The sequence below is a fragment of the Engystomops pustulosus genome, chromosome 1 (genome assembly GCF_040894005.1).
Source record: "Engystomops pustulosus chromosome 1, aEngPut4.maternal, whole genome shotgun sequence".
NCBI lineage: Eukaryota > Metazoa > Chordata > Amphibia > Anura > Leptodactylidae > Engystomops > Engystomops pustulosus.
In genome coordinates this window covers 112,025,034-112,049,627 of record NC_092411.1, presented here as the reverse complement: position 1 = coordinate 112,049,627, position 24,594 = coordinate 112,025,034, and the positions used below count along the sequence as shown (strand labels likewise).

Sequence of the window (24,594 nt, the reverse complement as noted above, 5' to 3'; positions counted from 1 at the left end):
TTCAATGTGATTCTGTTTTTTTTTATTATATAAACTCTCACAGTAGAAGTGTACCTACGATAATAATTAAAGACTTGTCTACTTTTTGTAGGTTGGGAGACTTGCAAAATCAGCAGTGTATCAAATACTTACTTTCCGCACTGTAACTCGGCTTCTAAAGACCTAGGATTAGGCAGCTAACCAACATTAAATCTTGAAACAAAAAAAAGCCGTTTTAAAAGGTAAATATTTTATGTTAAACTGTCTCAAAACATCAGGTGAAAAACTGATGAACCCTGAAGTATTACACTTGGCTTAAATTTGTTAGGCAATTTACCTACTTATATATGTATATATGCAATTTTGTGTAAAATATGTAATTGTTAGAAGTGCTACTAACATACAAATTAACTGAAATCATATACTGTCATAATGGGGATGATTGAGAAAATTTGTCAAGCATATTTACTCTTCAGAAGTAAGGGTTAACAACAAATATTGACCTTTACCTAATTGCTACCATTAGCTGAAAACATTTGGTCTAAATGTGCCCTTTGAATTGCAGTTAAATGCTCCCATGCTTTGGTGATACAATTTTCTTCTCATTTTACATATTTTGCTCTGTGTTGTGAGATACCTGGAACATGGATGCCTCCTTTAATAGGAAATTGAATAAGAGGTTTTTTTTAACCCTTTCACGACCCGTGACTTAATAGCACGTGACAGGTTGGCTGCGGTTGCAGCATATAGCAGCAAATACTTACCGGTAAAACCCATGATCAGTACTATAATGACGGGTTTTCACTGCATTTAACTCCGTAACGGAAAATAGCACCCAAAGTCGAAAATGGCGCTTTTTTGCCATTTCGAAAAATATAAAAAAAACAATAAAAAAGTCGTTGAGTCCTTAAAATGGTAGCATTGAAAACTTCATCAGAAGTAGCAAAAAAAGATACCACCCACAGCTCTGTACACCGAAGTGTAAAAAAGTTATTAGTGCCAGAAATGGCAAAATAAAAAGTAAAAATTTTCTACACAACTTTTTAATTTTTTTAAATGCATGAAAACCTATTCAAATTTGGTATCCCCGTGATCACACCGACCCAAAGAATAAAGTAGACATGTCATTTGGGCCGCACAGTGAAAGCCGTAAATTCCAAGACCACAAGAAAACGCCACAAATGCGGTTTTTCACCAGTTTCACTGCATTTTGAAATGAGGTCATACTCAGACAAGCAGTGATGCTCCATGTGGCATACACCTGGGCTCTAGTGTCTCTACATACACTGAGAAATATTGTGCTCTCTGTTTGGAAAATAAAGCTTTCAATGAGTAAAGGAAGTGGAATTAGGCATGTCTGTGTGTGGGTAAGATGCTTTACCCAAGGTAAATAAACATGGTATATAGCCAGGGGCAACACATGCTTGCTATAAGACTTTACATCTACTTGAATAAAATAGATAGGCAAGATAATATAAATATATGGTTGTTTTATCACAACATTTCCCAATCTAAACTCCCTTTTTTTTAAAATAAAACTCAAATATTACACTTTTTATTTTTTATTAATGCGTTTGTACTTCTGCAATTTCACTAGTAAGGTCAATGTAAATCTTAAATCAGCAGCCAATGGAGAGAATATAAATAGTCCAGAAGAAAAATTGGATGTAGTCAATGTTCCCCTTATGTTCTTTCTTTCTTCCATCTTCCATTTGTAATTAAATATTTGACATTTGCTTGACAGCAACACAAAATGTATTATGGAACAAATGTCATTGCAGGATACACTAATGCACTGGAAAAAGAAAACAACAGAACAAAAAAGTCATTGCCTGTATTAGGGCGATTGATTATATAGAATCGTGGTCTGGTGTTGTGCAGCAGCATGTTACAATTTATAATGATGAAAGCAACATGCTGGCATGTGTGAGCCTGGCCAGTCATGCGTGATCCAATACGAGCTAGACTGGAGGGTCAAATGCAAAATTCAGATCAGGGAAATAATCATGAGAGGTATAACAAGAGATTCAAATAGTAAAAAACTGTGGAATATTAAGCCCTGTCAAGTCAATTTACATGAGGTAATGTATGCAGTCCCGGAACCTAAGACAGGCCAAAAAGTTCTTATGAACCGTACAAGGAGACTAGTACAAAAAATATGTTATATAATTGGGGGACATACAGATGTTGCACTGGGTCCCAACATGTCATTGTTTCAACCACTACCTATCAAAACACAATGTGGGAGATTTTTCAGAAGTCTCTGAGGTAAAACTGTTCTGGTTTCCCATGGAAACCAATCATAGCTGAGATTTAATCTTATAAACAACTGTGGTAAAGTGAAAGCTGCGCTCTGATGGGTTACCATGGGCAACTAGAACAGTTCTGCTCTCAGACACTTCTGATAAATCTCCCCAAATATGCTTTATGCTATATTCAGGTGTTTTTTCATGCTTAGCAATTGCTCCCGACATGTACACTGAGTGTATATCCATAGACATATAATGGCAGGCGGAGGTATCATTTTGTCTGTGTCTGACCATCATACTCTGCATACTGGGGGAAACAACGGATAGAAAGAAGCATCACGCTACATCTTTCTATGCTGTGCCTTCGTGCTGAGTGACGTATACACTCAGCAGAAGCCATTGGTGGCAATGGGGAACAGATGCAAAGTATTACATCCCTCCTCCAGACTCTGCTGAGAGTACACTCAGGGAGATCCCCAGTGACGTAACAGTCCATACTGGGGGAAATACCTTGAACATTACCGGTGATTGGCTGCTACTGATTTTCACTCCTTTCAGGTTGAGAGGAGCACAGGACAACATATCCCACTGTATGAGCATAAAGTAGGATGTGTCCTAACCTTCAGTTGCAAGGGTACATAAGGAATCATTAGAACGTTTCCATACAACAGAGGGACAAAAACGCAATGTGAATCTAGCCTTAGAATCATTAAGGTTGACTATTATATGGTTGACTATATATATATATATATATATATATATATATATATATATATATATATGCGCAACATCCCCCACTGGGGCCTAGCCTTTTTCTTGAGGCCTGGAGGCAGCCAGGGCCCAGAATACCGGAGTGGCGGTTGCGGCCTAGGCATGGTAGTGTCACGGTGCTTGGTGCGGGGACCGGAGACTTTCCCACAGACTGGCAGGTCTCCAGCGGATGGTGTGTGCAAGAAATTAGATGAGGGAGAGGCTGTGGTACTGTTCTGTGGTAACCCTTAGAGTCTGTAGTATGTGTCCTTGGATGGTGGATGAGGGAGCCCGTAATGGTGATACAGTCATAGCAGGGACCAGACAGAGGCAATGTTGTGCATAAAAGTAACTTACAGTTCTTTATTCGAACCAACAGCAGCAAAAGGCCAAACAATTCTGTACAAGTGCAGGTTATTGGAGTGCTCTTGGAGAGGGAACCTCAGGAGTTGGGTCACCAGCCTGGATGCAGGGGTAGGCTGGGAGGTAGCTGTGTCCAATGCTGGAAGCTGCAGCTTTAGTCCTGGGTATTATTCAGTATCAGCCCTGAAGGTGGGCTGACACTAGGTCTCTCACTCCTGGCTAGTAGCAGGTGTGCTCAAAGAGATGATCCTCTGTTAGAAGCTGGATCCTAAGAAAGCGTGTCATTTCCTGTCCAGAGGTTTTAATACTCCCTCTGGTCAGGTGGTGGCTCACTCCCAAAACACACTCCAGTTCACAATTAAGTGCATTGAGGTATATCATTGGATGATAACATTAAGTAAAAATATTTCACGGACAGTCCCTTTTTTATATACTTTTTTGAACTTCTCTGTTGCTGACCTTCTCTGTCTTGGAGACTCTCATTCCAGTGACCTTCTCGGACATTCTCATTCCAATGACCACCTTGGACACTCTCCTTCCAGTGACCATCTCAGAGACTATCATTCCAGTGACTGTCTCGGACACTTTCATTCCAGTGACCATCTCGAACACTCTCATTCCAGAGACCATCATGGACACTCTCATTACAGTGACTGTCTATGTCCCCAACAGTCACTTTGTCTATAGGGAGATTTATCAGAAGTGTCTGAGAGCAGAACTGCTCTAGTTGCCCATGCCAACCAATCATTTTCCCACAGCTGTTTATAAAATTACAGCTTATCTCTGATTGGTTTCCATTGGCAACTGGAACAGTTTTACCTCAGACTTTTCAGATAAATCTCCCCCTATCTCTGTATCCCTATCTATCAAACTGCATACATGAGCTGTCTTCTGCTTATTGCCCATAGTAACCAATCACAGCTCAGAGCTCATATTAATGACTTGTGGCAGAATAGCAACCAATCATGGCCCAGCTTGTATCTACCACAACAGCAGCAGCAGCAGACAATGGTTCCTGTATATGGTGGTTATTAAGTGGTCTTTGGAAAATGTGGGGTGAAATTTCAGATCAAAACCGAGTCTATGACATTCCCTGAGTCACAGAGAAAATTTGGTGATTGTAAACGCAACGGTACAGATTCCTTTAGGGGACATACATACATACATACACACATACATAAATACACGCACGTACACTCAGCTTTATATATTAGATTCTACATATATTTCTTGGTCCTGACACAGTTAATATCTATATTTGGGCCTTCAGCATATCTTAACTTGACTTAAGGTGGATTACAATTCCATTAACATTTTCGCACATCCCCATACACTTTCTGAGGAGGAACAAGGTTCCTTGAAAAGCTAAAAGGACAAGACACATCTATAAATGGCTACACACATTCAGTGGCTGCTGGGTGAATGCTCAATATAAATTGTCTATAAATTTTGTTCCAATTAGATTCACCTATTTATAAGCTAACAACTTGGATTTTAGATCTTATTGGATTAGGATTCTATGAAGATGCCTGGAGGCAAAACTGGTATAGTTGGACAGCAGCGGCAGCACTGTAGCTGCTGTTATTTAATTTAGTGTGGTTTGCACTTAATGAAAGGGATGTTTTTTTTTCTGTGAGAATAAAAATAAATGGTGGTTATTGCTTTTTCTCAAAGGTACTGCATTGTATGGTGTTTTCTCATTTTACAGATGTTAATAAGAGGTACTGCACTACACAATGGAGTGCACATGAGACTAATGAAGAAGTTCCATAGCTACTGATGTATGCAGATGAAGCAGATGAGTAAATAAACTCATACTGCAGTATAAGCATTTTGGGAACACATGGTCACACTACCATTGTAGTTAAAACCAGTCATCTGTCCCCTTTTCCTTTTATACACCCATTCCTATGTCTCAACCACTTCTCCCATTCCTTTTCATTTTTTTCCTATTTTCCCTAGGCATTATACCAAATCTCTTAACCACCAGATTCACACTGTTTTTCCACATAACTAATGTTGGTAGATTTTCAGAAATCCAACATTTCAATATACCGTATATTCCGCGTATAAGACGACTTTTGAAGACAGAAAAATCTTCGGTCTTCTCTGGGGTCGTCTTACACGCCGGTAATCCCGACCACCCGCCGTGTATTCACGGCGGCGGTCGGGTCGCGCTGCATGGAGAGGGCTCACGGGCTGAGACCCCTCCATAGCCGGTAAGTCTTTGCTGCATATTGCATATTGCTAGCACCAATCACGGGTGTTTTCACAGTGTGGGCTGCCGGCAAAGCTGCCGGCAGCCTCAAAAAGATAGCGGCGATCCGTCTCCATGGAAGACCCGAGGCTATTTAGTTTTAACCCCTTCATTACAATGTGCTGATAGCACATTGTAATGAATGAGGAGGAAAATCCCCATATACTGCCATACTGTAGTATGGCAGTATATGGTAGGATCGATCAGACAACCTAGGGTTAAAGGAAACCTACCACTTGTAGTGGCAGGTTTCCGATGGCAATACCGGGCACCAGCTCAGGGTGAGCTGGTGCCGGAGCTTATTTTAGTTAGTGTTTTAAACCGCGGTATCACGGTTTAAAACACTTTTTAAACTTTATAGCCGGCGCAGGCAGGTATGCGCTCGGCGCTTACCGTGCGCGCGGCTACATAGGAAGTGAATGAGAGTGGTAGGTTTCCATTAAAGTACCCTAGGGAGTCTGAAAAATTGTATAAATAAAAATAAAAAAAAGGAAAAAAAAAATTATAATAAAAAAACCTAAAATTTCAAATCACCCCCCTTTCCCTAGAACTGACATAAATATAAATAAACAGTAAAAATCATAAACACATCAGGTATCGACGCGTCCGAAAATGCCCAATATATCAAAATATGATAATGGTTTTTTAATGCGTTTAACCCCGTAACGGAAAATAGCGCCCAAATTCTAAAATGGCACTTTTTTGCCATTTTTAAAAATATAAAAAAATCTATAAAAAGTGATCAAAAGGTCGTACAGTCCTAAAAATTATAACATTCAAAATATTATCAAATTTCGCAAAAAATGACACCACCCACAGCTCCGTACACCAAATTGTAAAAAAGTTATTAGCGCCAGAAGTTGGCAAAATCAAAAAAATAGTTTTTGTACAGGAGGTTTTCATTTTTGTAAATGTTTGAAAACATTATAAAACCTATACAAATTTGGTATCCCCTTAATCGTACCGACCCAAAGAATAAAGTAGTTTTTTCACCATTTTCATTGCATTTGGAATGGCATGGAATATTTAATAAAATAAAAATTTAAGGTACAGTATGGTAACATTTACAGTAAAATGGATGATGGTAATGTTGTTGTTGTATGCCTTATGTTTATGAGCGACAGTTTTCCTGCTATATACCTGCATGTCATAAGAATTTAAATTAAAAAAAGGACCATGTTAAATTCAAATCTGTTTTTTTTTAAATTTTTACCGGTGTTTTGTATGCGTTGGAAAAGGGGTAGTCTTATACGGCGAATATATCTTAAACACTATATTTTAAACAGGAAAGTAGGGGGGTCGTCTTATACACCAGGTCGTCTTATACGCTGGAATATACGGTAGTTTTCCTAGCACAACTTATAATATTGATCTATTTTCTTCTTTGCTTACCCTAAAATTCTTAACATACCATAAAACCCCCATCAATGGGTCTAATTTCAGATATTAGACTATACCTCTTTCCAGCTCTATGTATTCTATGTAATAATAATAAAATACTGTGTGATTCTGCGAGAACCATTATTAGATACAGACTTTGGAGTGTGCAACAAAAAATTCCAAATCTTCCCCACCTATGTGATGCCTTAAGTCTTTTTTATACATTTAAATTGCAGCTTTTGATAATATTTGGTACCTTTGCACCTTTTGATAACACCTTGTGTCAAAGTGTTGTAAACACTAGACAAATTCTCTTTTTCAACTTTGCCCAAAATGTTTCCCTTTGTGGCCCACTCAGACATGTGTTCCTCATATCCTTACAACCCATCTCAATTTATTATAAAGCAAGAAGCCTTTGTTACTAACACCAAATTCTTTTCTCTTTAAGATTTAAAGGGCCAGCGCCCTCCTTTTTGGACCTGGCATCCCGGCTCTGCTATATAGCCTGGTGACTCCCAGCATCACCTGACGGATCTTCAGTTCATTCTACTGAAGAGAAAGCCTCCCTGAATGTTCCAGACGCCTCCGAGTCTTGTGGCGGGCCCGTAATTCTGTGGCGTTCTGGTAATCCTTTGGCGGTCTGGTAATCCTGTGGCGGTCCTGTTATCCTGTGGCGGTCCTGTATCCCAGTGGTCTTCTGAGGTCCTGCCAGCCGTCCTTTCGAGGTCCTGTCAGCCGTCCTTCCGAGGTCCTGCCAGCCGTCCTTCCGAGGTCCGGCCAGCCGTCTTTCCGAGGTCCTGCCAGCTGTCCTTCCGCGGTCCTGCCTGCAGTCCTTCCGAGGTCCTGCCAGGCATCCTTCCCGAGGTCCTGCCATCCCGAGGTCCTGCCATCCCGAGGACCTGCCATCCCAAGGTCCTGGCTTCCCGTGGTCCTGCTTTCCAATAGTCCTGCCTACCCGTGGTCCTGCCTTCCCTTGGTCTTGCCTACCCGTGGTCCTGCCTACCCGTATCCCTACCTTGGATGCCACCGCGGGCCTAGTTGCACCCGTGGAGCGACCTGGTGACTCCCCGCAGCAGCAAGACCATCCCGCTTTGGGGCGGGCTCTGGCGAAGACCAGGAGTCCACTTACACTCCGATCCCGCGTTGCAGCTGGCACCATTATCCCTCGCGTTGGTCCAGGGAGTCCACTGACTTTAGTCCCAAGGGACTATTCCCATAGACTGTGACACTGTACAACATATCTGAAACCTTTCTCTATTCATCCCACAAATCCCCAGATTTTTGCTCCTTTTAATGAAATACTGTCCCAAATTGAGGTGATCTCTAGCCATTCCTTCTTACCCAGTATGTTTTTGTTTTATAGCAATAGTATATAGATGTTGTCCTCCTCTGTCTCAGGAGAATGACCTGTCTCCACAAGTTTTCTAAAATTCAATTCTTTACCCTGGAACTCATAGATCCAAGCACCGTGACTGTGGTAATCTTCTTATAATTCTCATCCATGCCCACTTACTTCTAAAATCAACTATTTAAATGTTGGTAATGAGCCTAGCCCCCTTGTGATTTGGCTTTACAGGCTGTTACCTCTTCCTTGTCCCCCAAGCTCATTAGCATAATTTTAAACGTTGATTTTAGAAGGAAGTAGGCTATGGATAACAAATATAAGAAGATTACCACAGTCACAGTGACTGGATCTCTGAGTAAGTGCCCCTGTTTTATCATGCTTAGTATATTTCTATAATTTCTGAAAAAGTTATTGCTTTTACATTACTGGTATTATAATTTTCATGCAGTGACTTACTTGCTATGTAATAAAGTGCGTACAATCATTATTGTGTATCTGGTGTAATTGGTGCTTTGACAAAGATTTAATAATTTAATGATTATATATTAATAATCATAAGATGTGACATCCATTTGGATATTGATTCAAATAAATAGATATATGCAGCATACAAAATAGTTACAATAATGAGTATTCCCCAATTGCTTAGCATACCTCATCTTTTTAGTGGTAAACCTTGGAGGAGTGTCAATATAAAAGTTGATGTGTAGTTTTCTCATCATATGCAAGTACTCTAATATTGAAGTGTAGAACTTGTAACATTTGGTTTAGAGGTTGAGCTCAACTAATCTTTACTTATTTTGCTTGGCGCTTCCTGATTGGTATGGTGGGTTAGTGGCCGAATGGTTTGCAGACGCTGTGAAACAAAATCCTTGTTTAAAAGTTTAGCTTGGCCATGTTTAAAAAATGTAAAAAACCATGATATAGTTTTATTCTTTTTCCTTAAATAAACACTTCTACCTACTTATCCACTTATGGTTTGGCAAAACTATTTACACAATCAAAATAATTATGAAAGTCTGACCGCTGACAATCTTATGTGAATAAAATGAAATCCATACAAAAACAAGTTCTGGAAAATGAAATATCTTACTGGGTTTATTCACACGGTTTTAATATTCTGGCAGCAGAAAGAGGGAAAATATGAAATAAAATAATATTAGCAAACAATGGTAAGTAAGAATAAGTAATCTTTTAAATAGCTTGTATTTAGAAACAGCATCCTTATATCTATGGGCTGTGCTTGGTACTGCAGTTTAGGCTCTTTTATGAGATTAGGTTAGTTATTTGCTTCATCTGAAATTTCAAACATAAGTCTCGTGGCTTCTTAAGCAATATTTTTTAAGAATTAAGTTGTTATGTCTGTTCCTCGTCTTCTGCACTATGTATTGTCAGGCTGAGAAGACGCTGAATTCTATCTGGTTCTTTTCAATCGGCAATCTATACAGTGCTCTGTGGTTGGATTGCTGGTTGAATCTACCTTGTATGTTTCTCTGCAAATCTTGCTCTGAAATAGCACTAACTCTCATTCTCAGGGCTCTGCCCCTTTCACCTAGCAGACTTCCTACTCTAATAAATTCCCTTTGTGCACTGACCTGATTGCTGGTTAAAGATTTCCTTTCTAGATCTCTTTTCTGTATTTCACTTGCTATACATCTGTACTTCTGGTTTCTGGAAATTTGGCTTACATTCTTGACTATTCTTCTGTGTATACAATTTTGTACTTTATATGCTATCTCAGTTTTGACCCGGATTGTTAACCTCCCCTTTGTGTTTGTCTCTTGTGCTATTTTTATAAGTGTCCCATATGGCCTATGCAGAGGCAGGCAGGCAGGGTTGTTGGGGGGGGGGGGTGGAATTTTAGAGTCCACTGTTCTGTCTGTTGTCCCCATACAGAAATTTAGTATTTTACCCTCCTTTAACATTGATCCTACTATCTAATTTTGCTCCACTTTCGCCACTTACTTCAATAAAGATCACCATTTGTGGATTTTGAACTTTGGAGTGCTACCCGCTTCTTCCAAATACCTAATTTTGCTCCAACATAGATTTCTAATCCCTTAAATGTTGTGTTCTGATGAGACCACACTAACATAGTTATAGTGCTTTTGCATAGATTGTAATAAAGCTGGCTTGTAAATAATATAGGGAATGTTCACAAAAAGCCTAGGTTAAAAAAGTAGCTTAAACACAAAGCTGCTTTAGTAAATAAATAAGATTAACTTACCTGCCCCCTCCACGCCACCTCTGACAGCTAGATAATGGCTCTAGGTTTCTTTTGACTGTCATCATTTGAGATGCAATTCCAGGAAGGTCACCACTGCAACCTCATCACTGGAATTAGATGTAATGCTGAGGACTAAAAAGACAAATTTGGCAGTAGTAAATTTCTTTTTAAGATTTTTTGGTTATTTATAGACCTCCGGTATAGTTTTCAGTCCACACATAAAAATGCATTACCACGTTGTTAGATTTCATAGCAAACTTCCTTTATCTTAGGATAAAAGTAGTTTCACAAAAATATCACAAAAATTTATATAAAATATCATATAATATAAAATATCATCTGTATCATTGTTGAAATACCTTATTTGGGTGTTTATAGCCTCAGTGTCCATTTAATGTTCCTTGTTAAGGATAAGTCCAAACAGTTGCATATAGTCAATTCTCCTGACACAAGGGTATGGAGACCCATGCTGGATGTTACTTGCATGGTATGTTACGTTTAGCAGAGATGGCGCTCACATAGTATGTAATATTTCGGAGGACCTACCGCCTTCTTCAGACAATTTACATAAAAATTGTTTATAATTGAAATGCTGGGGTCAAAACAGCTTTTACTTTAGACACACTGTCATCGGATGGGTCTATAGTCTATATTATAGCTGTATATATATGCTTTTCTCAGTAAAGTATCTACAAATACTCTAGGAAAATGACCCATAGAATGAGTGGACAAAATAGCAGAAATACTTATAGCCGTATTGAGACTGGGGGCGAAAATAACATTGTTTTACAATGCTTTATTGACACATATTAGAATTAAATCACGTGTATCACATGTTTTATTGCCATAATACTGAGTCATCTTTGTTATTGGAAATATTCTTGTTTTCTGTTTTATTCTGTCATCATTGCTTCTAATCATGTTATTGATTTTGTTCCTGTCATGGTCATGAGTTTGAACTTGTATATTTTTCTAGAAAAGCTTCTGAACTTAGTGTATTGGATAACAGGACAAACTGGCCAAAAAAAGAGGTCACTGGCTCTGGTCAACAAAGTATTGACTGTCAGGAGATAAAATAACAGGAACCTTGTAATATAACCCTGGTAGTAGAAACATTCTGAGTAAATAATGACGTGATTTGGATGAATATCAAGTGCTCTAGTTTCTTGTTTGCTAGGTAAATACACAGCTTCAAGTGATTGTAACATTTGTGGCTCTTCTTTATACCTACTCTTTGTTTTTACCTTTGCATCATTTTCCTAGATATTTCTAGTACTAACTTTAATAAAAGTAAAAAAATTGTATTGAAGAGGAATGTGTATCATGAAGAGACATGTAGACTTACAATGTTTGCATGAGAAGATTACCAGTAGTAGTAGTAGAAGCAGAAGCTAACAAACTGACCAACCATCTCATCTCTGGGGAAGTTCCCTATGATTTCTCCATCCAACATTAGATGTCAATGGTGATTGGGTTAGATCTTAACATGCCAAATCCCTCTGTTATCATGAAGCTCAGCCCACAAGCAATATAATATTCTTTATTCAGCCATTTATTTAAAGCTGCCCCAACATGTGAAAGAAGATAAGACCACCTTCAGTGTTTGTTTAGAGTAAATAAAGTTTAGTGTATAAAAGTTTGAATAGTCTTCAGTAGAGAGAAAGGATGTTGGATAGATTAGGTGAATGGATGGTTGGAGAAGGTGGAAAGTAACACAAGGAAATATTTTTATATTTGTTTAATTTTATTGTTCTTGCCCTTAGTTCTATGAGTTTGCAGTGGAGGATTCTGGGAAGATGAAGGCTTTTTTTTACACAAACGTCTGCTACGCCCAGACCAGGACCTGGGCGTAGCATACTTTTGGCTAAAGAGGTGGAAGGGTGAGCACTCTGCCGGCTCCCACCTCTGTAGGGAGGCATGCTAAAGGGCCATATGTACAGCTAAAGATAGAGCACACTTGGGGCAGCATGGAAAAGTGACACAAATGTGTGCACAATGTACCGTGCCATGCACAATGCCCTAATGCAGACATATCCTAGCTGCTGTCCATACATCTAGCATACAGCTGCCATATACGGTTGTCTGAAAGGGGTCTAAAGCTTGTGATTTGCAGCTCTCCCTCCCTTGTCAATAGAGCTCTATGTAATATGCCATCTTAGTTGGAAAAAGATAACTCTTCTACCCTTGAAACAAAGGGGGTTATTTATCATTAGCAGGCTCCTTGGGACAGTTTTATGTCTATTTCTGGTGCTTCGCTGGCTATCAGATTCATTAAAGTGGCTTTGGCCTTCAATAAATATTCTTCTGGTGTACTTTCTGTTTGGGATTATTTTCAAAAAGTCCCCAAAAAGTCTCAAAACGCATAAAATGTCCCAGCACATAAGCCTACTGGGACTGGAGTAACTATGAGACTTTAAAAAAGTCATGAATCTGGCTTTTCACGGCGTTGCACTAGCAGTAGATCTATGTTTACACCAGATTAATGAGAGGGGGAAATAGTCCTGTGAGACTTTTTAGCAGTGAAAAGTCCCCAAAATTTCTGAACTAAAAACGCCCAGGAAAACCAATGATAAATAACTCCCAAAGTGTTTCACTATAGAGACCGGCAGACAGATATTGTAGATAATATAGTCATGTGACAAGTATCCATATAATTTGAGTAAATTTAAGTGGCCCTTACATGTTTGGCACAATTGGCAGTCAACAAACTGGCTCACTAACACAGGGTGTTAAACATGCCCTATCCTTGTGTTCTCAGGGAAATCACAGATAAACTATGATTTTCATTTCTTCCTGAAAAAATGTCATAGAATCTACTAATTTGTAGCATAATATCACTTCAAAGATATTATTATTATTTTACTTTCCAGTTTTCATTATTTATTAAATCATGTAGCCCAAGATATTTTTAGCACTATCACACGACATGCGTACTGTAACACTGTAACAAGACTACCGTTGTTGTTTCTTTGGGGCAGGATAAAAATAAGGTCAGCACGAGCTTGCAGAGCTTTCTAAGGTTTAGCCTGCTTGAATTATTTCATGCTTGTGAAAGTTAAGCAGATGAGAAGCACATTAAATAAGATGACAGAATTCAGATTACACTTTTTTCCTTCTTCATTCCTGGTCTTTAGCTCAGTAGATGAATTCTCCCTTTTTTCAATTTGCTAAGATGGTGAAATCTGCTTTGTGTGATTTATGAAGGAACTTGAAGCGATTAGTTTCATAGTGCATAAAAATTCCTCAGGTTCAGAGGGATGTCCAATCTGTTACACCATGAGCTGTTGACTGGATGAGAACATGAGCAGCTCGGAGCCATAAGGAGATTGTGTTGAGTTATTAAACACTTGTGCTAAAGCTGCTTATTGTTAATTCCTCAATGTCCTGCTGAAGCGATTGGATAAGATCAGATCGGATTAGATCAAAGAGCCTGGGAACCAGTCTTTCGAGCAGATTCATTTAATCAATAAAGAGGGCTGAGAGAGCGAAAGGGAGAGGGGGATAGATGAAAACACAATGTAAACAGGGGCTCAATGTATGTATGAATAAGACCAATACACAGTAATTTTACAGATATGACATCAAATCTGTGACACTGAAAGAGCAAATACATGGAAATAGTTAGAATACATAACACAATTGGAGAAAAATTATAACATGATATATTTTACAGAATTAATTTCCATCAATGTGAAACATATAATTCTATCATAAAAATGAGTGCAAAAGCCTGTTGTTATCCATCTTAAAGGGACACTAATCCTAAAGTCTACTTTAACTGTATTTGCTGTGCAGTTGTCCAGGCCGGCTGTATTGCAGTTTTCACAATCAGATTACAGACAGGAAGTCCAAAAAATATACACCCCCTCATGATCTCCAGCTCTAATAATCCCCAGGAAAATCTAGTATTTTGTACATTCACGTGGTTGAATAATATAAACAGCAATATTCATATTTACATTTCTAAAACGTCTACTGAAAATCAGCTTTCCAGAAAAAAAATCACAATGGCACGATGTCTGCAGTATAAGAATCAGCCAAGGAGAAGAGTGGTGCTCTTTTCTGGAAAACACAGTGGGAGATAATTACTATGCCTGTATACCATTCACTATGGCCAGATGTATCAAAAATGAGGCAGACTGCAGTAAGTGCCAGATAAATGAATACTACCGTATATACTCGAGTAAAAGCCAAGTTTTTCAGCACAAAAAATGTTCTAAAAAAACGTAACTTTATAGCGTCAGCATCGCTGACAGCGAGTGGTTGACGTCATGGTGCTTGCTATGGCACCGCGTGGGGGCCCCGTAGCCAATGATGGAAAGGGGAGGACCTGGAGGGGGGGGGGGAGAGGTTGGCATTGGAAGGTTAGTGCACATTTAGTTTTTTTCTTATAGTCCAGGAATTTCTCTGGGATGGGCTACAGGCAATATATTGGAGGCAGGGACTACAGGCTAAATACTGGGGGCAGGAGCTACTGGCTATATAGTGGGGGGCGGGGGCTAGAGTCTATATTGTTTCCCCGATAGTAAGACACCCCCAATAGTAAGACATAGTGGGGGTTTTAGGGGGATTGGCTAATTTAAGACACACCCCGAAAGCAAGACATAGTAAAAACTGCGTTGGAAAAATATAAGCCATAGTACAGGTACCTTTTGCTACATTAACAGCGGGATGTGGACAGTTAGAGCGGGATGCGGACGGATCTGGAGCGGAATGAGCAGAGGGATGTGGAGGCCGCGGGAGCAGCAGTAATGTTGTCCGTGGTTCATCAGGACCATGGACAACATACAAAAACACGCAGCCTCAGTGCCCTCATGTGCAGCCGCAGGTGGCCCCTCTGATTGGCTCCATGAGGAAGAAGAAGCCACACCTCTACCCAGCACCGCAGAGGAATTGATCCGATCGCTATTACGTTACCAAGTAAGCAATTCACAAAATGCACCATGTAAAGTTTCCTTAACTTTTTCCAATATAAGACATACCCCAAAAGTAAGACATAGTGGGACTTTTGGGAGTAAAAATAATGTATGACACTGTCTTACTTTCGGGGAAACATGGTATATAGTGGGGGGCAGGGGCTACTGGCTATATACTGGGGACAGGGTCTGCAGACCATATACTGGGGGGCAGAGACAGCAGGCTACATACTGGGGGGGGGGCAGGGGCTGCGAGCTATATACTGAAGGGTAGGGGCTGCAGGCTATATACTGGGGTAGGGGCTGCAGGCTATATACTGGAAGGCAGGGGCTGCAGGTTATATACTGGGGGCAGGAGTTACATGCTATCTACTGGGGGCTGCTGGACATATACTGGGGGCAAAGGGCTGCCTGTAAACTGGGGGCATGAGCTTGCTGTCTAAATGCTGGGGAAAAGGGTCTTCTTGATATATACTGGGGACATGAGCTGGAACGCTATATACTAGGCTTATACTTAAGTCAATAGGTTTTCCCAATTTTTGTGTTAAAATTAGGTAGATCGGCTTATATTCGGGTTGGCTTATACCCAAGTATATACACTCACCGGCCACTTTATTAGGTACACCTGTCCAACTGCTCGTTAACACTTAATTTCTAATCAGCCAATCACATGGCGGCAACTCAGTTCATTTAGGCATGTAGACATGGTCAAGACAATCTCCTGCAGTTCAAACCGAGCATCAGTATGGGGAAGAAAGGTGATTTGAGTGCCTTTGAATGTGGATTACAGAGAATGGTCAGAAAAAGAAAAAACATCCAGTGAGCGGCAGTTCTGTGGGCTGAAATGCCTTGTTGATGCCAGAGGTCAGAGGAGAATGGGCAGACTGGTGTGAGCTGATAGAAAGGCAACAGTGACTCAAATCGCCACCCGTTACAACCAAGGTAGGCAGTAGAGCATCTCTGAATGCACAGTACTTCGAGCTTTGAGGCAGATGGTTTCTTGAACATGACAATGAGTTCACTGTACTCAAATGGCCTCCACAGTCACCAGATCTCAATCCAATAGAGCATCTTTGGGATGTGGTGTAACGGGAGATTCACATCATGGATGTGCAGCCGACAAATCTGCGGAAACTGTGTGATGCCATCATGTCAATATGGACCAAAATCTCTGAGGAATGCTTCCAGCACCTTGTTGAATCTATGCCATGAAGAATTGAGGCAGTTCTGAAGGCAAAAGGGGGTCCAACCCGTTACTAGCATGGTGTACTGGCGGACCTTGCACTGCTCAAGAAGTGAGCACTTTTTATTTTTTTGGGGTGACACAATTCTGTCGAGTCTCTGTATTAAATGTCTTATTGGACACAGTGCAGCCATGTCAGAAAATCCCAAACACTATATAAATACATGTGAAAGCAGATTTTTTTAGTTTTTTAACGTTCTTTCTAGTGCAAAGGCAGACGGAAAACTGGCACAGTTAATAGTTGTGGGCCTATTTTAAAAGTAAGGAGAGGAGGTATAGGGCGAATAAGTACACATGGATGGGCATCTCAGGTGCATGGAGGTCGTCGGTGGGCGGAAGTGGAAGTGGACAAACAGGGGCACACCACTGATGGATGGTGGCACCGGACACCTGAAGAAGGTAAGTATAAGCTTCTTTTTTGTTTACAGAGGTTCTCTGGGGGATGACTATAAATCATAAAAGAAAAATAAAACTCAGTATTTGTAGAAGCTGAAAAGAAAAGAATAAATGTGTTGCAATGACCCACTCAAGACCTGATATAATTTATTACTTTCTGGGAACTGAATATATCTGCACAAACTAATAGGGACAAAACTCTATGAACTGAAGTAGCATTGCGTGGGATAAAAATTCTCCAGAAAGATGTAAGAGACTGATAAAGTCATATAAAAAGTGATTATTTTAAGTTATTGCAAATAAAGGTGGTTTTACGGGTTATTGAGTGAGGGGCGTACCAAGGTTGTCATACATGATTTATAACTTCAAGACTTAAATAAATAATGACAAAGTGTAATTTGTCATGTATTATATTCCTATTATATTCATGTATAATTGTCATGTATTATATTCCTATTAAGACATTCTAAAATGTATCATTGAGATGCTACATACATTGGTCAACCTGCTAACTTAACCCCTTAAAGACATAGCCTTTTTTCATTTAGCAGTTTCCAGTTTTCGCTTCCCATCTTCAAAACTCTATAACTTTTTTTTTTCTGAATACAGAGCTTTATGATGCCTTGTTTTCAGACTAACACATTGTACTTCCTCATGATGGTATTTAATATTCCATGCCAGGTACTGGGAAGCTGAAATAAAATTTCAAATGCATTGAAATTGATGAAAAAACGCATTTGTGCCATTTTCTTGTGGACACTGTTTTCACGTTTTTTGCTGTGTGCTCCAAATGACACCACCCCTTTATTATTATCACAGGGATAACAAATTTATATAGGTTTTATTATGTTTTAAAAGATTTTTAACAATTAAAACTTTTTGTACAAAAATGTCTTTGCTTTGCCATATTTTGCCCTAGTTCCTTTTTCTTACTTCAGTGTACAGACCTATATAAAGTGTCATATTTTGCAGAATGGAGATTATGTTTATTATGATTATTCTACCATTTTGAGGACTGTATGATCTTTTGATTGCAAATATTATGGACTAGATTTACTATTACATGCAGTTTGCCTCACTAGTGTGCAGAGTGCACCAGATTAATGAAGACTGGAGCACAGTCTAAATGAATCTGATGCAAAATGCACACGCTGGTAGTACTTTAACTAAGTGTACTGTTTTTTTTAGGTGCACTCAGTTTAATGGCTATGCACCACAAATTTGTAAGACTTGCCAACATAAATGTGGCTGCCAGTGCGAATACGCATCAGAACGCCCCTTTCGGTGCACAGTATTGTGCACTTAAATGACAATGCCTATAGTTTCTCAAAGATTCCAGGCTGTCATGGCAATGGATCGTCAATCTCCGATGTCACAGAGAGCATCCACACCAAGATGGCAGTGCCCACAACCATTGGGATTTAAATGCTTCCAGCAGCTTTGCCAGAGGCATTTAAGTGGTTAACAACTGCAAACTGTGCTGGCATGGGTGTTAGTGCTGTGTGTTTGCTGCACAATGAAGCAAACACCCAGTCTTCATGAAGAGGGCTCACCCCATGACACCTCTTTATATATCCTTAAGGATAAAGAGTGTTAAAGTGCCTAAAATAAGACACAGCTGTTTTTGCACTAACCTATTCATAACATAATTCATCAATTTTATCTAAGTTCTTGGGGTGTGTCCCCTTACCCAGCTTTAGTCACATGCTTTCTGCTATCAGTATGTACCTCACATGAACATGCATAGCTCATGCTCTGCTCTCCCTCCTTTCTTCATTCATTGAGCATTTCTGCTATGTCTCTAGATAAGACAGATGGGAGGGTGATGTTATCATAAGAGGGAGAGAGAACTATCATACTGACATTCCTATACCAGGAAGAGTAGACTGAGCAATGTGCCTACTGTTATACATAAGAGGGGGAGTGTGGCCACTGGAGGGGCGTGACCGTGACTTAAAGGGGTATTTACATTTAATTGAATTCATTTGCCATATATAAACATTTCTTCAATTGGAGGTTATTTAAAAAAATGTTCCTGTATGAAGTTAATTCCTCATAAATGTAGTGATATAGCCCCTTAGAAACAAGACTGCGTCCCTGGATAGGGCCACCTCTGCTGGAGGGATTGCGCAAAGAAACAAAAGGTTTCTGAATATGAAATGTCCTGGAGTTACTGCATGTCCCACAGCCTCCTGTGGTATGTGAGGTGGACGTATCCGAGGAATCCATCTCATTTCTAAGGGCCAACATGGCTACATTTCTGAGAAATTATCTTCACACAGGAACATTTTTTTAAATAACATTCAATTGAAGAAATGTTTACATATCGAACATGAGTTCAATTAAATGTAAATGCCCAGATGGGAAAACCCCTTTAAGTTGTAATTGAGCTGTTAGTCTGAGCTGTCTACTGAATATGCTAAGGGAAAGCCATAGCCGGGGGGGGGGGGGGGCTGACTGAGGGTGTCATTAAACTGTAACACACTTTGCTGCCTACTGAAAATGGTAAGGGGAGGGAAGATGGCTGCACTCACTGGATGTTGTTTCTCTTCAACTAAGTCTTTTGAATGAGAATATAGGAAGTGTTGACATCTGCACCATACTCTGTTGTGTATAGCTGTCCATACAAATGGAGAAAAATTTTAATACATCCCTATTGGTAAAATGATTTTAACCTCTTCATAAGTATGACAGGCAGAAATAAAGGAAGTTGTTGAAGGTGTAAAGGGAACGTGTCATCAGCAATGGAATGCCATTGTTAACTTAACTATTAAATGTTCTAATAGCCTATGCTATGCTGATTTTAAAAATGCCTTTGTCGGCATTCTGAATCATTGCAATAGCTTGTATGAGTTTAATTCATACTACCTGGCTCCCTGCTAGCATTATGTGGTGAGTTCTGGGGAGGAGGGTCACTGCAGGCTGTGTGTGTCTGTGTCAGTCTCCTCTCCTCCACACTCATTCAGCTCCCTCACCCTCCCCACTTTCTATCATGTGCATTGAGCAGACAGAGGTGAGAGGGGGATGGAATGGAGGAGAGGAAGAATGCATGAGGAGCCTGCAGTTGCCCCTCCCCTTTGACACATCACACGCTGCTGATAGGGAGCCAGGTAATGTAAATCCAACTATTATAAACTACTGCAACGATTCAGAATTCATTTTGAAAATCAGCATAGGATAGGCTATAGAACCTGTCAGCAGCTAAAAATAACATTCCTGGTTAAAAGTTTGCTTTGAGAAAATTTGCTGGAACATAATTTAATTTGTGCAACATAGAATCAAGCTTCTTATTCCCATCTGAAGTATTTCTCAATGTTCAACGTAACCTCCACCACCCAAGTTTAAAGTCCCAGGACAACTTTTCTGTACCAAAAAGGAATATATAATATCTGCACACAACGGTAAATAATTGGTCAGAGTTACTATCTTTTAGGCTATGTCCAGGGCATGACCATCACCTTGAAAAATTATTGACACTGAAACTGGAAATGGTCTTTGTCATGCACACCTATGTGAATTGTTGTCCATGGTGCTGAACCCAGTCATTATGAACCATCATAAGAATCTGCAAATCCAATTGTGACAATCAATTTCTGGAACAATTTTGGTCTCTGATATTCTACATGACCACCTCCCCTTTGGAAAAATCGGACTTTGAGCTAATATAATGGCTTTCAAGATTTAGTTCTGGACATAGTCTAAATGATAGGCCCCTGCACCCAGGACATTGTGGGGTATTCAGATATGTTGCTTTCACTTTCATTTATAGGCTCACCCACTATATAGAGCACTTGCTTTAATAAACTTTGCTCTTATTATTACATTCACACGGTAGACATCAACAATAAGGGTATAAGGATAAAAGGTTATTATCCATCATCCCATAACAAATATATAAATGATTCTCTTCATAGCCTAAGTTGACTTGAATAATAAATTTCATTTAAACCCATCATTTTATGTGACTTTTCAGACTATGCTGTTAATGTGTGATTATTATGCTGTTTAGCATAGGAGATATATGACTTTGAATAAAATATAGCTACCCTAGTGTGAGAAGCTGGTCTCTAATAGTGACAAGATGTGATCTGGCTATGTTGTAGTTCTTTACTTTATTAACCAGTTCCTTATTTTTGTACAAATACATACATTGTACAGCATTAAGGGCTATGTGGAAAGCACTCACGGGCAGAGCCCTGTTCATATGCAGTAGGTAACAATTGTATTATACATCTCAAACCTGCCAATAACTGCCAACGTTGGTGTCAACCGCAGCACCAGTTAACTGGTGAAATCTGACCACAGCACCTAACTATGCTTTAACTGTGCATTATTTTGCACGGCTGATTGGTGCCCTCAATGATTATATCAGAGGGTGCTGGTTGCAATGACAGCTGGGAGCCTGTTAAAGGCTCCCATAGCTGTCATTAGTTAAGGAATTTTACAGTCTGCCAGAGGAAGTTCTACTGCAGTATATTTTGAGTGATTAGACCCCCCCCCCAGGGTTAAAGGACCCTAGGGGGCCTGAAATAATAGTAATAAAAAAGTTACGAAAATAATTCCATAGGGCTCTTTACATCTAGATGAGAGCCTCACATAATGACAAGCAACATATACCTATATAAATTGCGTATAACTAGCATTCTGAATACATATTGGGTCACAGTGTTGCATATAAATATGCATCCGGAATCAGCAAAACATGGCAAGCAAGACCAATCAGTGGTGACCAAAAAAATGGGGAGTCAGAGGGGAATAAAAGGGAGGCGAAAAATGGGGGAGAGGGAGCATTCACTTGCGGTGGATCTACCTACTTCCAGCCCCCTTAAGTTCCACCATTACCCTGATGTGTGTCTGCTCTTGAACAAGATAGCTCAGACTGTTACCCCAGTTGCCCAGGACCATTGCCTGTATGTGTAGTAGTTATAACCTTGATGCTGATCAAGTATCATTTTATATCCTTCTGTCATTTTCCTATTTCTAATTTCCACCTCTGCTTTGCATATTCATGAGCTCATTTGAGCATTATCATTGGGAATGAAGAATTGAAATGATTTGCTTCCTTGTAGCTTGTACTAGTTTGAAATGAGTTTCCAATTTCCTTGTATTGTAGATGATAAGAATGTTTATTGCAGCGGATGAGCATGTGAAATAAATTTTCCCTTGCTTTTATAAAATAATATTGTATATCAATTGCAGGATGTTTACAGGTCTAACATTGCCACATTAATGGGAAACTGTCATCAGATATACAGCACCTAAACCAATTCCAAAGCATTATACAGCATGGTAATAGGTTTATGAAAATGCTGCAACATAAAATTAAGAAATAAAGTATGCACACTACCTGTGAAGAGTCGTGTTGGGGATGAGTCTCCTTGAGAGCTAGAGCCAGCGGTAATGGCCTTGGCTTTACCCGATTACTCAAAATTGATCCCCTGACAAAATATTAAATATTAAATGGTTCAGTCTTACAGAAATTTGCAAACTTCAATTAATGTACAACTCGGCACATAAACTAAAACGGCAGCTGGCTACTGCTGCCAATCACCCCAGAGCTTATAGAGGGGGAAACATTACAATGCAAACAACAGCAAATGGAATATGGAATATGCATATGGAGTATGCAAAAAGATGCTACTAGCACTCGAATTCAGTGGGATTACATTAGTTTCGATACTGTATGATCATTTAGTGAGTCCCGTCAGTGCACTCCAAATATCTTAATATCTTATCACCCGGGTGAAGAAAAAATGTAAACAAATTGTAAATTATTTACAAAATTAACATGAAATAGGTCAACATCTGGAAAGAGTTTCCAATAATCAAAAAAATAGATAAATCTCCTGTCCATAGTGCACTTCTCACACAGACCACAGGTTGTACGCTGTAGGTGCGTTAGTCATGATTAAGAGCACTTGTCTGTCCTAGAAACGCGTTGACGATTTGACCATGCCACCTGTATTTTACCTGATGGATGCCCTGAAAATGAAATAAAGGCGGTCTTATTCTGCATAAAGCTGGATCCGAAATTCTTTTTCTTATCGCGGACTTTCTCAAGCCTACCTAAAAGCCTAGGTTTGAGAAAACGCCGACATCATCAGCAGCGACACCGCCGCATCATAGTGAGCGCCCGTCGGCAGGTCATATGGATGCGACTCTGCTGGTGAGTGAAGAAAGAAGAGGAGCCGCCGGGACCTGCACCGAAGATCGGGAGCCTTGTGATGAAGATAAGGACCCGCGCCAAAGATCCGGACACTGGAGGGTGAGTATTAAGTTTTTTATTTGTTTTGGCAGGGGGCTGGCTGTATACTACATGGGTGCTGGCTGTATACTACATGGGGGCTGGCTGTATACTAATTGGGGCTGGCTGTATACTACTTGGGGCTTGCTGTATACTACTTGGGCTGGTTGTTTACTACTTGGGGCTGGCTGTATTCTACTTGGGGCTGGCTGTATTCTACTTGGGGCTGGCTGTATACTACTTGGGCTGGCTGTATGCTACTTGGGGATGGCTGTATACTACATGGGGGTTGGCTAGCTGTATACTACACCCTCGGCTTATACTCGAGTCAACATGTTTTCCCAGTTTTTGGTGGTAAAATTAGGGGTCTCGGCTTATACTCGGTTAGGCTTATACTCAAGTATATACGGTACCAGTTTCAGGACAATTGGTGCAACATCAATTCAGATTGAATGTATTTGAACCCAAGCCAAATCTTTAGAAAATTTGACAAAAGTTCTATAAATCAAATCCTGGATGATTTGCTCATCTCTAATTGTATTTAAATGTGATTTAAGTTACATCAAGTTATACCCTTTTCTCCAGTTATTTCTAGGGGACTTCCACGAAAAGTCAAATACAATGCTTGGCTATCTATCAGAATAACAGACTGAATGGAGTGGCAGCAAGCATGTGTGCCTATGTTCCATTCATTTAGGATACAAGTGACCTTGGTTTATGTGCATTAAGAATTCTTCAATTCATCTGTTGTCATTAAGGTTTCCCTTGGTAACTTTGTTTGCTCCCCTGGATAAGAGGGTGTTCCATCCTTTGATAAATCAAAGTTTAGTATCTTTGACTATTCTACTGTTTGTGCAGATCATGTGTGCATTTTTCTTCCTGTTGGATAACTAAAACAAAATTTAATTTAGAAAACCTTACTTATGTCTACAGTCTTACCACACAGTAACATGCATGTATGTGAACACAGGTAAATAACTGAGATTTTCTAATGTATGTTCGAAGATAATTTCCTTTAATTGTCAGTAGTTTTTGCTCCACTGCTTTTGGGATAGGCTTTCAGGTAATCCAGCACAGGTTTCATCTGTCTGCCTTTATACTCGAGCCAACTATTTATTCTATTGGAAACTGTAAATTGCAAGCCGTGAAATTACTTTGCATAGAAGCTGAAAGCAGTTGTATGACTTCTTTGTTGACTGTTTAGGAAGTTTAAAACCAAAGACTGGAAATATCGGAGACAAGAAG

General features: G+C 39.7%; 1 long non-coding RNA gene across 1 annotated transcript; it reads right to left on the bottom strand.

Annotated features, from left to right (window-relative positions):
* Positions 1 to 1,561: 1,561 nt before the first annotated feature.
* On the bottom strand, positions 1,562 to 22,519 carry LOC140082613 (uncharacterized). The gene is made up of 4 exons (XR_011849928.1): positions 22,453 to 22,519; positions 10,551 to 10,682; positions 8,978 to 9,179; positions 1,562 to 1,774 (listed from the first exon to the last, which is right to left on the bottom strand). It is a non-coding gene; the product is annotated as an uncharacterized lncRNA (long non-coding RNA).
* Between the last annotated feature and the right edge of the window lie 2,075 nt (positions 22,520 to 24,594).